This window comes from Herpailurus yagouaroundi, unplaced genomic scaffold, assembly GCF_014898765.1.
Source record: "Herpailurus yagouaroundi ecotype Mexico unplaced genomic scaffold, PumYag 196, whole genome shotgun sequence".
Classification (NCBI taxonomy): domain Eukaryota; kingdom Metazoa; phylum Chordata; class Mammalia; order Carnivora; family Felidae; genus Herpailurus; species Herpailurus yagouaroundi.
In genome coordinates, this window is record NW_024412427.1 from 18,603,481 (window position 1) to 18,617,265 (window position 13,785).

Consider the following 13,785-nt stretch of genomic DNA (forward strand, 5'->3'; position numbering starts at 1 on the left):
GGGTTTTTTCTTTTTAAATAAAGAAGGATACAGACTTTCAATAGTATCATTGTGTAATGGCTAAGACCGTGGACTCAGGACCCAGAATTCAGAGTTCAAATCCTGACTTTCCCACTCACTATGACTTCGGGCAAGTTACTCAGCCTATCTGTGCCTGTTTCCTTTTCTTTAAAATGGGGTGTAATCCTAGTATCTTCCCCAGTAGTTGTTACAAGGACTAAATGGGTGAATAATTCTGGAGTTCTGACCCCTGCTTGAAATCGAACCAATGAGACACAATCTGAAGCATTCTTAGAGATGTCAGTGTGTTACGAAGATGATTATTCATGTCCCTAGTCATCATCAAAAGGGACATCACCTTTTTTCTTGCTGAGTGACAGCAGCAGCAACAGCAGCTCAGGGAGAGGAGGGCAGGCAAATAGTACTCAGACTATTTGCAAATTGCATTTGCGGTATAAGGCTCAGGAAAGGAGGTGGTCAGTGGCAATACTGAGGTTTAGAGAATGTCAGAGGATTTCAATCATCCATGCTTTCGTAGCCTTTTCTAAGTTGTGTTTTTAAGTGAAGTCAAGTGTTAACAAATTGTTATGAAAATCATAGTCTATATCCATCAATCCACACATGCAAGCCAGCCTTGGCATTCTTGAGCTATCCATCAAAAAGCAGCGACTTTCAAAAGAATAGCTGATGTTAAAAAGAATAAGTGCCTGATGTAATCGTTCAAGAGGCACTAAATAAGCCAATTCTTTACTTTCCGTTTTTAAAAAGGGTTTCAAAGAAATCAAGAGGAGTTTAAATGACTCTGCAGAGGAATAAGCAAATTCCTTGATGTCAGCATCGGAGCACTTAATTGAATCATATGGCTTTATTTTTAGGTTAATTGAAACATGTGTCTGCCCCACCTCAAATGCCCATTTCAACCATCATCTCATCTTATCATCTCTCCTGTCCACAGAGCCAACACAAATATTTGCTGAATGAAATAATGAATAGCTTCCTCTATATAGCTGATCTCACAAAACACTTTATCAGGAAACCATTACTCTCTGAACTCTGAGTCTACAGATATTTTTGAATGGCGAGCAGATATTTGAGGGGGATTTAACTTAGCAACATAGATCCAAAGAAGGCTCTGCTTGAATAGATTTACGGTTACTAATATTCTCAGAATGCGGAAACCACAAAGAACTGAAAAATGGGATTTTTTTTTTCTGATTGGGGATCATTTGTAACCTCACTCTCAACCTTTGTCATCTGGCTCTTCCCTTCTCCCCTCAATCCCATACCACTTCCCCCACTTAAGGAAAAGGGTTTCCTTTTTGCTTTGTTGCCTTATTGACAGTATTTTACAAAAACTGATTTTAAGAAGAAGATTCAGTCTATCCTCTTCGATGAGATTTGTTTCCAGCTTCTATGAAGTTTCATGAAATCTCTAGAGCACTGAGCTCTGACCACATGAGTAGTTTGGAAAACAAGATGAATCGCGTTGGAGGAAGAAGGAAAGGCCAGTTCTGGATTAGATTAATGGTGTTGAGACATTTGTTATTCTTAAGAAACAAGCTAGAGAAAAAAATGGTAAGATTCAGGAATTTTGTTAAGTGTTTGCTGGCAAGAATGACTATGTCCTTTGACGTTTGTATCTACCCAAATATTCCAGTTACTCTCACTGTGACATAGGCTGCGTCAAGCTTAACATAAAACAACTATCATTTTACTCTGGTTATGGCTCTCATGGGTCAGGAATTCAGAGAGGCCACAGTGAAGACAGCTTGTCTCTGCTCCTTGACATCTGGGGCTTCATTTGGGAAAACTCAAACAGTAGGGAGTGACTTGAGAGTTTGAGGCTGACGTCATCTGAAGGTCTGTTCACTTATAAGTCTGGAGGTCCTTCCTGGCTGTTGGCTGGGAACTCAGCTGAGCTGTTGGCTGGAGCACCAGCATATGGCCTGTCCATGTCACTGCTTGAGCTTCCTTACCACAAAGTGGCTGGGTTCTGGGAGTGAGCATCCCACGATGACGTGGGTGAAGCTGTGCTGTCTTTTATGATCAAGACTTGGAAGTCACACATAGTGTCAATTCCACCATAGTCTCAAACCCACCCAGATTAAAAGGGAGAGAATATAGGCTACATCTTCCCATGTCAGTTATACTGAGTGCCAGTTAAGAAGAGAGAGAAGGGAGATATTGTGGCCGTCTTTGCAGAATACAAGGTGCCACATTGGGCATCAAGTATATTTTAATTTTTCTCATATGGTAGTGTGGAGAATAAAGTTCTCTATGGCCCTTGAATCTAGTTTGAACAAAATTAATCATGTCCTTTTCTCTGTAGACTGGTGAGGAGGGAAAATAACACAAACCAGATAGAGAAAGTGGGATTAATTGATAATCATGAGTTCTCCTTGAAACCCAAGAATATACTAAAACTAGGCCAAGAGCGTTAGGGTGAGTGGGAGAAGATTGTTGATCAGGATCAACAGAAGCCTTGGAGAGAAGCTGGGGGAAGAAAAACCCAACTTGGTAAAGCCAACTATCAGTGAAGCAAGGAGTCTCTGGAGAATCAACACCAAACTAGCAAATGAATCCTTGAGTTTAATGTGGTGGTTACATCTAACATCCTTTCATCCCTCCCAGAACCAAATTTGGTGTTTAGAAGGCTCAATGCAACCGCTCTTTGCAGCTAACCCAAAGAGGTTTCTCTGCCCCTATTTCTCCTTCATCTTTTTCTTCTCCTGCTTTCTCTGGCATCCAACATTATCCCAAGTTCAATCTCAACTCCAAAAATGCACGTACTTCTGGTGAATTGCTGGGAGAGAGCACTTTTTCGCTCCACTGCATTTCTGTATTATAAATTTCTGCTAGGGGTGCCTACAAGCTCAGTCGGTTAAGGGACCCTTGATTTCAGCTCAGGTCATCATCTCCCGGTTCTCCTGAGATCAAGCTCGCATCAGCTCTATGCAGGCAGTGCAGAGCATGCTTGGGACTCTTCCTCTCTCTGTCCCTCCCTTCCCCTCTCTCTTTCTCAAAATAAATAAACTTAAAAATTTTTTTTCAAGTTTCTGCTGGTAGACTTGAGATTCTCCCTTAAACACTAAGATATTTCTACCAGCACCTGAAAATGTGTAGAGTGATAGAAGTCCTCCTTCTTAATTAGTTTGGGACATTTATAAATTGCAGTATGAAGGGAATGGCCCTAATAGCAATGTGGTAGGCAGAATTATGGCCCCTCAAAGATATCTATGTCCTTATCCCTGAGACTTCTGAGTATGTTACCTTACATGGCAAAAGGGACTTTGCATGGGTGATTAAGTGAAAGATCTAGAGATGGAGAGATTATCCTGGATTATCTGGTTGGGACGAATGTAATCACAAGTGTCCTTATAAGAGTGAGACAGGAGGGTCAGAATCCAAGAAGGAGATATGATGATGGATGAAGAGGCCAGAGAGAGAGAAAGAGAGAGAAGAAGAGATAGAGAGAGAAAGCTGAAGATGCTAAGCTGCTGGAAGATGTCAGAGGGGCCACAAACCAAGGAATGCAGGTAGTCTCTTGAAACTAAAAAAGGCAAGAAAACAGATTCTTCCTGAGAGCCTCCAGAAGAAATCCAATCCTGAGACCCATTTTGGACTTCTGATATCCAAAGCTATAAAATAATAAACGTGTTTTGTTTTAAACCACTAATTTGGGATAATTTGTTATAGCAGCAGTAGGTAACTAATACAGATAGACAACTTATTTTTCTTGCTGTCATTTGTTTCAGAAACGACAGGAGGCTTTTGGTGAAAGCTGCTTGGGGAAGAAATGTTTCTACAAATCTTCATGGACTGAGTTTGAATCAATATGGAAGGAGTTTTAATGAAGCCTTGAACAGTAGCTTCCAGAAGCTAGCTACACAGGAAGATACAGAGAAGAACAAAATTTGATATCACGGTTCTTTTTTTGTAATGTTTATTTATTTATTTTGAGAATGAGCATGAGTGGGGGAGGGGCAGAGAGTGGGAGAGAGAGAATCCTAAACAGGCTCCGCACTCAGCGTGGAGCCCGACACGGGCTTGATCTCACGAACCTCAAGATCACGACCTGAGCCCATAGTGACCTGAGCCAATATCAAGAGTCAGATGCTTAAATGACTGAGCCACCCAGGCGTCCCTGATATCACTGTTCTAAAAACAACTTTCCTCTTGCTTAGGACACAACTATTTATATGGAGTATTACATAAATGTATTTGAAATATGTATTTAACATATTATCTTCAAACATACTGTATTCAACTGATTAAGTTTGTTATGACAATCCAGGATCATATTTATGTAAATGTGCTTAAAATTTGTCTAGAAAATTATTGATACTTCTGATCCCAGTTTGTATGAAACAGTGATAAATGCCAAGTATCAATAGACTATTCAAGTCTCATGAGTAATGCTATGAAATTAGACATGGCTAACTGCTACAATTACCTGATTAAAGAATGGAATAGTTTATTTTTTCATATCTTTGTTAGGGTACATAAATAACACGATTCTCTCTTTAAAAATTTTTTTAATGTTTATTTTTGAGAGAGAGAGGGACAGAGCGTGAGCAGGAGAGAGGTAGAGAGGGAGGCATAGAATCCGAAGCAGGCTCTAGGCTCTGAGCTGTCAGCACAGAGCCCACATGGGGTTGAAACTCACAGACCTGTGTGATCATGACCTGAGCCAAAGTCGGACGCTTAACTGACTCAGCCACCCGGGCACCCCCTGTTTTGTTTTGTTTTTTTAAAAATTTAATGTTTATTTTTGAGAGAGAGATAGAGTATGAGTGGGGGAGGGGCAGAGAGGGAGAGGGAGACACAGAATCTGAAGCAGGTTTCAGGCTCTGAGTTGTCAGCACAGAGTCTGACACGGGGCTCGAACTCACAAACCTCGAGGTCATGACCTGAGCTGAAGTTGGACGTTTAACCAACCGAGCCACCACTAAATAACATGATTCTCTTGAGAATTGTCTGAATCATGTCTTCATTTGCCCCTTCAGATTTACTTGATACCCTTCTTCACCCTGCTCTGTGCCCTGGAAGGCTGGGCCAACATGGGCCAATTCAATAGGCCCCCTGGCTCCCTTGCCTTCTGGCTTGAGACTTTGGCAGAGGTCTCCAGCGGGTGGCCAAAGGGAGTTAAGAAGGGTGAGGTGAGAGTATATGTTCTTCCGATATCCTCCTAAATAAACTAGTACTCAAATCCTTGATTCAGAGTCTGCTTCAGGGGATCCGATCTAAGAGAGCATGATATCTGGGAACTACCCCCATCTTCAGGGTGGATCCCGGCAAGCTTGCTAGTACTTCCCATAGCTAGCTGGACCCAAGCTACACCCGTCAGCTTCTCCTTCCCTGGAATCTTGTATTGGAACAGAGAGGATATAGGTCAGTGTCTGCAGGAGGCTAGGGCTCTCACATGTGAACTCAGGAGCTTTGCAAGTATACCAACAGGTAAGGGAAGCAGAGAATGCCAGTCTGCAGGACAGGGCAGAGGGGTGGTACAAGGAGGCAGGGAAGAGAGAGAGAGAGAGAGAGAGAGAGAAAGAATGGCCCAGAGAATCAGAGAAGACATATGGCTTCTTGATCCAGATCCTTCCTAAAACCCTCCTACACCTGGCTCCTCCTCTGTGAATTATGCCGATATGGGTACAACATAGGTATAAATTCTCCATTGTCTCTCATGGTAGCTCAAGTAACTTCTATAACATACCATCAAAGAATTAACCCAGCAAATCATCGTAAAATTACACTCACACTCTCAGCGAACCAGAAAGCTCTGCTCCACTACACTCCCTGTGAGAATTTCCTTCTTGAAGGCTTAAAAGCACAATGATTGTTAATCCCCCACAGGTGAATGAACAAAGCTTCAACCACCCTCGGGCATTTACAAAATCTGGCCTAAAGACCTGCTTGGCACATACAGCGAGGTGTTTGTGGTCCAAGACAACCCAGAAAGGAACAATTTATTCCCTAATTACTCTCCTGGAGCAGCACAAGCTCACCAGGGAGCCCCGATCTAGAGATTGGTGGTAGGAGGAGGAAGTTGGAGAAAGTCAAATACGCTTGAACAGGAACACACTGTGACACCAGTTCTGCAAACTCCCTGGTCCCTACTTACTGCCTGCCAGGGTTCTGAGTCCTCAGCTTTCTTGTCTTTACTTCCTGGGCCACCTAATGTGTGGGTGTCATAGGCTGCTCCCCATATGATACTGCTATTGAGGGAGCAAAAGTATCTCCTATCTGCCAGCCTGTCACAATTCATAAATTCTCATTATTAGGTTGTTCTTCTGGTTAAGCTATTATTTCTAGAATATTTCTAGATATTCTAGAATTATTTCTAGAATCTAGAATTTCTAGATGTCCTATAAAATACAGAAAAAAGACTGGAAATGTCGTTGTTACCTTGCTGTTCAGGGTAGGGTGGCAGCAGAAAGATTTTTTTTTTTCTTAATGCTTTTTGGTGATCAGAGGGAGATACCAGAAAGGGATTGGAGAAGGAAGCATTAAAGGACCTTAAATCCGTTTGGAATTAGATTCATTTGTGGAACAAACATCTGTTGAGTAGCTGTAACAGGCATTGGGAATACAAAAAAACCAGCCTCCTGCTTTTATGAAACATAGAGATTAAAGAAAAAGATGGTTAGAGATCAAAGAGTCAGTCCAAGATGGTGGTTCTCAACTAGGGGCCATCTGAGAACTCCTGGAGATGTTTTTGCCACAACAGGAGGAGTTGTTCCTGGCATCTATTGAGTAGACGCCAGGGATGCTGCTAAATGTGCTGTGACGTGCAGAACAACTCTTCCACAGTAAAGAATTACCTGGCCCAAGATGTCAATAGTGCCCTGGTTGATAAACCCTGTAGTAAGACAGTGATTCTCAAAGTATGGTTCCTGACAGGCAGCATCAACGTCATCTGGGAACTCGTTAGAGATGCAAGTTCTTAGGCCCTACCCTAAACCTGCTGAATCAGAAATTCTGGGGGGTAGAAGCCAGCGTTCTGTGTTTTAACAAGCCCCCCCAGGGGACTCTGATGCAGGCTCATGTTTGAGAACCACTAAATTAAGGAATGAAGGAACCTATTGTTACAAGTGAAGGCAAATGCCCTGAAGGAAAAGAACTCTGTACCAATGCTACTCAAAAAGTGGTTTACCCACTATTGGTAGCATCACCATCGGAGAGGTTGTTAGGAGTACAAATTCCTGGGTCCCACCCTAGACCTGCTGAATCATGGGGAGATGTGTAGGGGTTAGATTGAGAAAGCCATCGTGGGCCATTCTAAGTAACTAAGAACTTAGATGATGGGAAATCAGAACTTTTTCGACTCTGGGGGGATCAAGTTCTGGCAATAAGCAGGATTAGGTTGGAGAAAAGATTAGAAGGAAACCAGATGGAAGGTTGTTGAGGTAGTTCCATGGGAGTGTGAAAAAAGGCAGAGGTCGCAGAGATGAAAGGAGGGAAGTACCAGTGGGAAAACCACAGGAGGAAGAGTGTCTAGGATGTGATGACTGATTGGATTAGGGATGGAGGTGTGCCAGGAATTCTTTTGACTGGAAGTAGCAAAAAAAAAAAATCCCAGTTTAGAGTGGTTTAAACGGAGGAGTTAATTTTTCCCCATAGCAAGAAGTCTAGACCGAGGCAAATGCTGCCTTTGTTTCATGATTCAACAATATCAAGGCTGCTGTCTCTCTACTTCTCTTGGTCTTTTCTTAATAGTCGTCACCTCATGGTCGCAAGATAGCTGCTGCAGTTCCAGATGTCTTGCTTGCATTCAGGGATGGAAGGAGAATAAGAAAGACAGGGTCTGTTCCTTTCGATAAAAAAGCAAAAGTGGGGCGCCTGGGTGGTTCAGTCGGTTAAGTGTCTGGCTTCAGCTCAGGTCATGATCTCCCGGTTCTTGAGTTTGAGCCCCGCGTTGGGCTCTGTGCTGACCGCTCAGGGCCCGGAGCAAAAGCGTTTGTAAAATCATTCAGAGACTTCTAGTTATTGGCCAGAACTGCACCCCATGACCACCTATAGCTACAAAGTAGTGTGAAAAAGCATTTATCATTGGCATCTCCATGGCAGAGAAAGAGGTTTGGAAGTTTGTATTAAGTCCTCCAATCTACAGCATCTGTAAGGGAGGAAGGAGTAAACTAGACTGACTCTGGCTTCAGCTAATATGGGGAGTCTGGCACTATTCTGTAGGATAGGAACATGGTGGGAAGAAACAAGTTTGGAATGGGAAAGACATTATGGTAGATTGCCTACTGCAATAATTCTATCCACTGTTGTATATATAGCTCTTTGCTATGAGACTGCTACTTTTTAAAATGTTTTTATTTATTTTAGAGAGAGAGACAGCGAGGAGGGGCAGAGAGAGAGGGAGACACGGAATCAGAAGCAGGCTTCAGGCTCTGCGCTGTCAGCACAGAGCCTGACATGAGGCTCGAATTCACAGACCTGTGTGATCATGACCTGAGCGAGTCAGACGCTTAACTGACTGAGCCACCCAGGCATCCCGAGACTGCTATTTCTACCATCAAGAAGTAGAATTTACTTCTCCACCCTTTGAGTTGGGGTTTGGCTGTGGGACTTGCTTTGGTGCATGGGACATTGGCAAGGGTAACACAAGCAGGGCCCTGAAAAGCACTTATACATGGAGGCCTGCTCTCTTTCAGCCAGAGGAGGAACACTGAGACCATGATGTGCATAAGCCTGATGAGCTCTCTAGAGGAGAACTGAAGTGCCCCAGCCAGGAGCTAGTATCAACCACCAGATACATGAGGCCCTTTTAGGCCAAGATGAACCACCAGAGACTATAGCTGCATGAGTGAACTCCGGTGAGATCAGCAGAATTGCCCAGTTGAATCCAGCCCAAAATGCTATTCAAAGAAATATGAACAAATTAATATCCTGGTGAAAACATCCCAGGAACTACCTGAACTTAAAACAAAATTAATTTTAATTTTTTAATTTTTATTTTAGAGAGAAAGAACAAGCAGGGGAAAGGGGCAGAGGGAGAGAGAGAGAGAGACAGAATCCTAAGCAAGCTCTGCACTGTCAGCATGGAGCAGGACTTGGGGCTCAACCCCACAACTCTGGGATCATGACCTGAGCCGAAATCAAGAGTCGGACACTTCTACCGATTGAGCCGCTCAGGTGCCCTGTACCTGAACTTTTTGATCTGAAGCTGCAGATCGGGATGCAGGAGTTATCAGCGTAGAGGGAGTACATATTTGAGGTTGTGAAAAGGGATGAGATCGCCTTGGGGCACCTCAGAAGCACCAGTGAGAGGTGGAAAAGAAACGGGCATAGAGCTCATAAGAGCAATTTCCAGAAGAAAAGTATCAACAGTGCCATGTGCCAAGGAAATATTAGGAAAGATGAAATCTGAAAAGAGAATGTTGGATTTGGCAATTAATGATTGGTCATCAGAGATCTTGACCAGAGCAGTTTCGGGAGACAGGAGGGCCCAGAGGTCAGGTTGCAATAGGATTACAATGGGTTGAAGAGTAAGCAGCAGGTGGGAAGTAGACTGTTTTTCCTAGGAGTCTGGGCTGTGGAAGCAAATAGAGGGAGAGGGGGCGGGGTGGTAGCTTGATGAAACCACACAGTCAAGGGAGGCCTGAACCTTCTTTTTGTTTTTCAAGATAGGGGAGGCTTGAAAATGTTTAGAAAGTGTTGGGATAGGGAGGATATTAAGAAAAGCCATAATATCCACTGGGACTTGTTTCTTGAGAGGCAGGGTTTCTTTTAATCAGGGGAAAGGACGCCATAACACACAGAATGAAAGAAAACAAACACAAAACTAGAGGGTAGGCGTTGTGGGGGTGAATGAGAGAGACAAGGTTGTAGATATGGGAGTGGGAAACTGAGGTATCCAGGCTTGACAGCATCCGTTTCCTCTGGGTTGTCAAAGATCCAAGAGGCAGAAGACAGGCTTTAAAAGAGTAGCAAAGCTTTGGAACAGGCTCTATGGGCGTGAAGGAGGGAGCTGACCGGGCACCAGTGTGGAATTCACTGGGATGCTGAGATCCATCTGAGGTTTGATGATCACTCATCTGGCCACTACCTGTGCCAGCTGTGTAGCACTTGGCAGTCTATGTGTACGAACTAGCAATGTGAATACTGGCTTACTCCATGGGTTTCCTTCTAGCTTCATTTCCTGCAACACAAACTCTTCTTTTAATTTTTCTGATTCTTAAGTTTTACTGGGCATGTGGCTTTCACGATCAAAGACTGCATTCACAAGCTTCTCTTGCAGCTAGTTGTGGCCACTTGACTAAATACTGACCAATGGGATATGAGTGCCAGTAAGTGTCCCTAAAGGACTAGGCGTGGCCGTCTTTCTCTCTTCCTGTTTCTCTCTGGTTGGAATGCAGATACAATGGCTTGAACCCAAGCAACTATTTTTGGTTATGAGGGAGAAGCTACACATTTAAATGGCAAAGCAACAAGATAGAAGGGATCTTGGTCCCAAATGATCATGGAGCCAATATATCAGCACTGGACTAGCTACTAGCCAAAAGTCATTTACATGAAGAAAAATATTCTATCACATTTAAGTACATTTTCTGTTTTATATAAATGAAACTAATTCTAAATTTCCATATTCACTGCTCTCTTGAAGAGCCTCACCTACACTGATATTCTGTCAACTCCAGATGCCTATTTATTTCTCAACTCCCTATTTAAGTTTCTTCTAAGGTCTTTTTTGAACACCTACTATATGCTCTGACCTGGCATCAGCTCTGCTTATTCAAATCTCTGACCAAAGACTTATCACATTTGGGCACTTCTGTTTATATTTTACTTCTGATTAAACCTAAGGGGAAATACTTTCAATTCTTACTCAACTATTTTTAGTATTGCATTATTTTCACCGTGCTACAAAAAAAATCATGCCATCCTGTGTTACACATTTATTAACTCATTTATTCAACATTGATTTGAACACTTTCTATGTACTTCGAAGTGATGGACTTCACAGAGACAAAAATCAGTGTGGTATCCCATCAAGAACTTGACCACCCAGCACAAGAGAAGAATATGAAAGTAACTAAAATAATGAAATTAGAAGTGACGCAGCCATAGTTTGCATGTTTTGGAGAAGTAGGCAATATTTGAAATATTTTCCTAAATTTCCCATTGTGGTTTATAAGACTGGATTTAGAACTAAAATTTCCTGATTCCCAATATTCTGGTCATTGTATCAGACTCCACCCTAAGCCATGATTCCAAGTTTCATAAAACCATCTTAAAAGAATTTTTTTTTAATTTGTTTAAAAGTTTAAAAAAGAAAACAAGGCCTGTGAAAGAAGTAGGAGTTGATTTAAGTTTATTCATTTGTTTCCCAGTGTCAGGGCCCGAGGTAGATGTTGAGATAAAATTGAAACAAATGACTGATGTGGTCTTGTCCTCACAGATATTAAAAATAAATCTCCCATGTAAACATCAAGTGCTAACTGTGATGAAAACATTTCCAAAGGGAGGTCCAGAGAGGATATGATGGAGCGTTGGTCCTAGACAGGAAAAGCATGGCAGGGGCTGGGCTGGGGAGGGGAGGTAGCCTAGCAAAGGCATGAGGAAAGGCCCATTAACAGGAGAGAATAACAAAGACACTGAGAGTTGGCTCGCTCCCTGGAGCTCAGAGAGCAAGGGGAAGCGAACGTGGTGTAAGAGGAGATGGGAGAGGTAAGTAGGCGCCAGACTGCAGAGGCTCCTGTAGACCACATTACAACTTTGGCTTATTTTAAGAGCAACAGGAGGCAAGTGAAGTGGTTTGCTTTCAAACAGATCCCTCGGGCTGCCAAGTGAAGAGAGAAATATGGGGATGAGGAAAGAGTAGGAAGCAGGGAGACCAGTTTGGTGGCCATGGCGGGAATGCATCTGTGAGGTGAGAATAGCCTGGACACGGGTGTGCTGTGGGGGGAGAGAGACTGATAGGAGAAGTCTTCAGGAGGACTTAGCAATAGTTTGGAGCTGGGATGTGAGGAAAGAGAAGTCAAGGAGGACACTTGGGCGTTTGGGTTTCTTCACCTGATGGATGATGCTATTATTCAGGGAAGAACACGAACCAGATTTGGGGATAAGGGCAAAATGAAACAGGTCTTTCTTGGGCCCAGTTTTGGACATGCTGACTTTAAAATGCCTTTGAAATACTCAAGTGAAAATGTCATGAAGGGGGTCAAAAAATGGGTCTAGATTCACTTAGGAGTGGGAGCTGGGTGGGAGAGAGGGATGATGAGTTACCTGTGGGTCGGTTCAAACTGAAGCTACAGGCAGGGATGAGACAACCCAGGCAGTGTGTGGGCATTAAGGGAGCAGGGGGTGGGAGTGAGTGGAGAAATACCAGGGCTGGGTGGCCAGGTAGGGCAGCAGGAGCCCAGGTAGGAATTGGCTAAGGAAAAGGAGGAAAAGCCGGAGATGGTAGAGACTTGTGGGCCAGTCAGGAGAGCATTGTTTTCATTTTATTTAAGTTTATTTATTTATTTTGAGAGAGAGAGAGAGAGAGAGAGAGAGAGAGAGAGAGAGAGAGATAATCACAAGTAGGCTTTGTGATTGGGAGTGGAGCCCAATGTGGGGCTCAAACTCACAAACTGTGAGATCATGACCTGAACCAAAATCAAGAGTCAGATGCTTAACTGACTGAGCCACCCAAGTGCCTCAAAGAAAACATTTCAAGGAGCATTCAACAATGTCAAAAGCTGCTGGGAGAATGAATAAGATGTGGCCCAAAATCTGCCTGGGGAATCCAGTGTCATGGTGACGATTCAAGTTCAAAATGTTTTGATGGAATGACAAGGGTGAAAGCCAGTCTGGAGGGAATTGAGGAGTAAATGGAGGTACGGAAATGGAGGCAGAGTATAGATAATTATTTTGAAAAGTTTGACTGCAAAGTGGAAGAGAGAACTAGGGCAAAAGCTAGAGAAGGATGTGGGCTTGAGGGCTTTGTTGTTTCTCTTTATGGTAGATTCATAAATAGAAAATCCATAAATTGATTCAAATACACACAGAAATTTAGAACATAATAAAAGTGGCATCTCAAATCTCTGGGGCTAAGACTTTTTACGAAATGGTGTTGGGATGCCTGAATAGCCATTTGGACATTCTAAAATTGGATCTATACCTCATATCATATATGAGTAAATTCCAAATGAATTGGATCTGTACATGTAAAAATGAAACCATACAATTCTAGAAGAAAACGTGTGAATTCCTTGATATCTTGAGGGTGGGGTAAGGCTTTTGTTTGTTTGTTTGTTTGTTTGTTTGTTTGTTTTTAGTAATCTCTATACCCAATGTGGGGCTCAAACTCAAAACCCTGAGATCAAGAGTCACATGCTCTTCTGACTGAGCCAGGTAGGCACCCCTTTTATGTATGTATATATGTATATATGTATGTATGTATGTATGTATGTACGTATGTATGTATTTAGTAAGGGAAAGGTATTTTTAACTCAAAATCCAGATACAATGAAAGAAGTGTTTGATAAATGTTATTATTTAGAAAGAAACCTTTGCAAGCCAAAAAAAAGAACAACACAAAACACAGTAAGGAGGAAAACAAATTAAAAAAAAATAAACAAAGTTAAAAGGCAAATGACAAACTTTTGTCTTCTTGGGGTAAATATTTGCCTCATGCATTCTATATATTATGCGTATTACCGGTAAAGGAATAGATATATAGATATAGATATAAAGAACCAGTGGACAGGGAATAATTGGCCAGAGAAGAAAGGGGAAGCAAAGAGAAGGGAAGGGAAGGGAAGGGAAGGGAAGGGAAGGGAAGGGAAGGGA

General features: G+C 42.6%; 1 long non-coding RNA gene across 1 annotated transcript in view; it reads left to right on the top strand.

The window, feature by feature from the left end:
- Positions 1 to 11,582: 11,582 nt before the first annotated feature.
- Positions 11,583 to 13,785, top strand: part of LOC121012462 (uncharacterized) — a 9,232-nt gene continuing 7,029 nt past the window's right edge. Inside the window, exon 1 of the long non-coding RNA XR_005782117.1 lies at positions 11,583 to 11,679. This is a non-coding gene — a long non-coding RNA (uncharacterized LOC121012462). The remainder of the gene's footprint in view (positions 11,680 to 13,785) is intronic.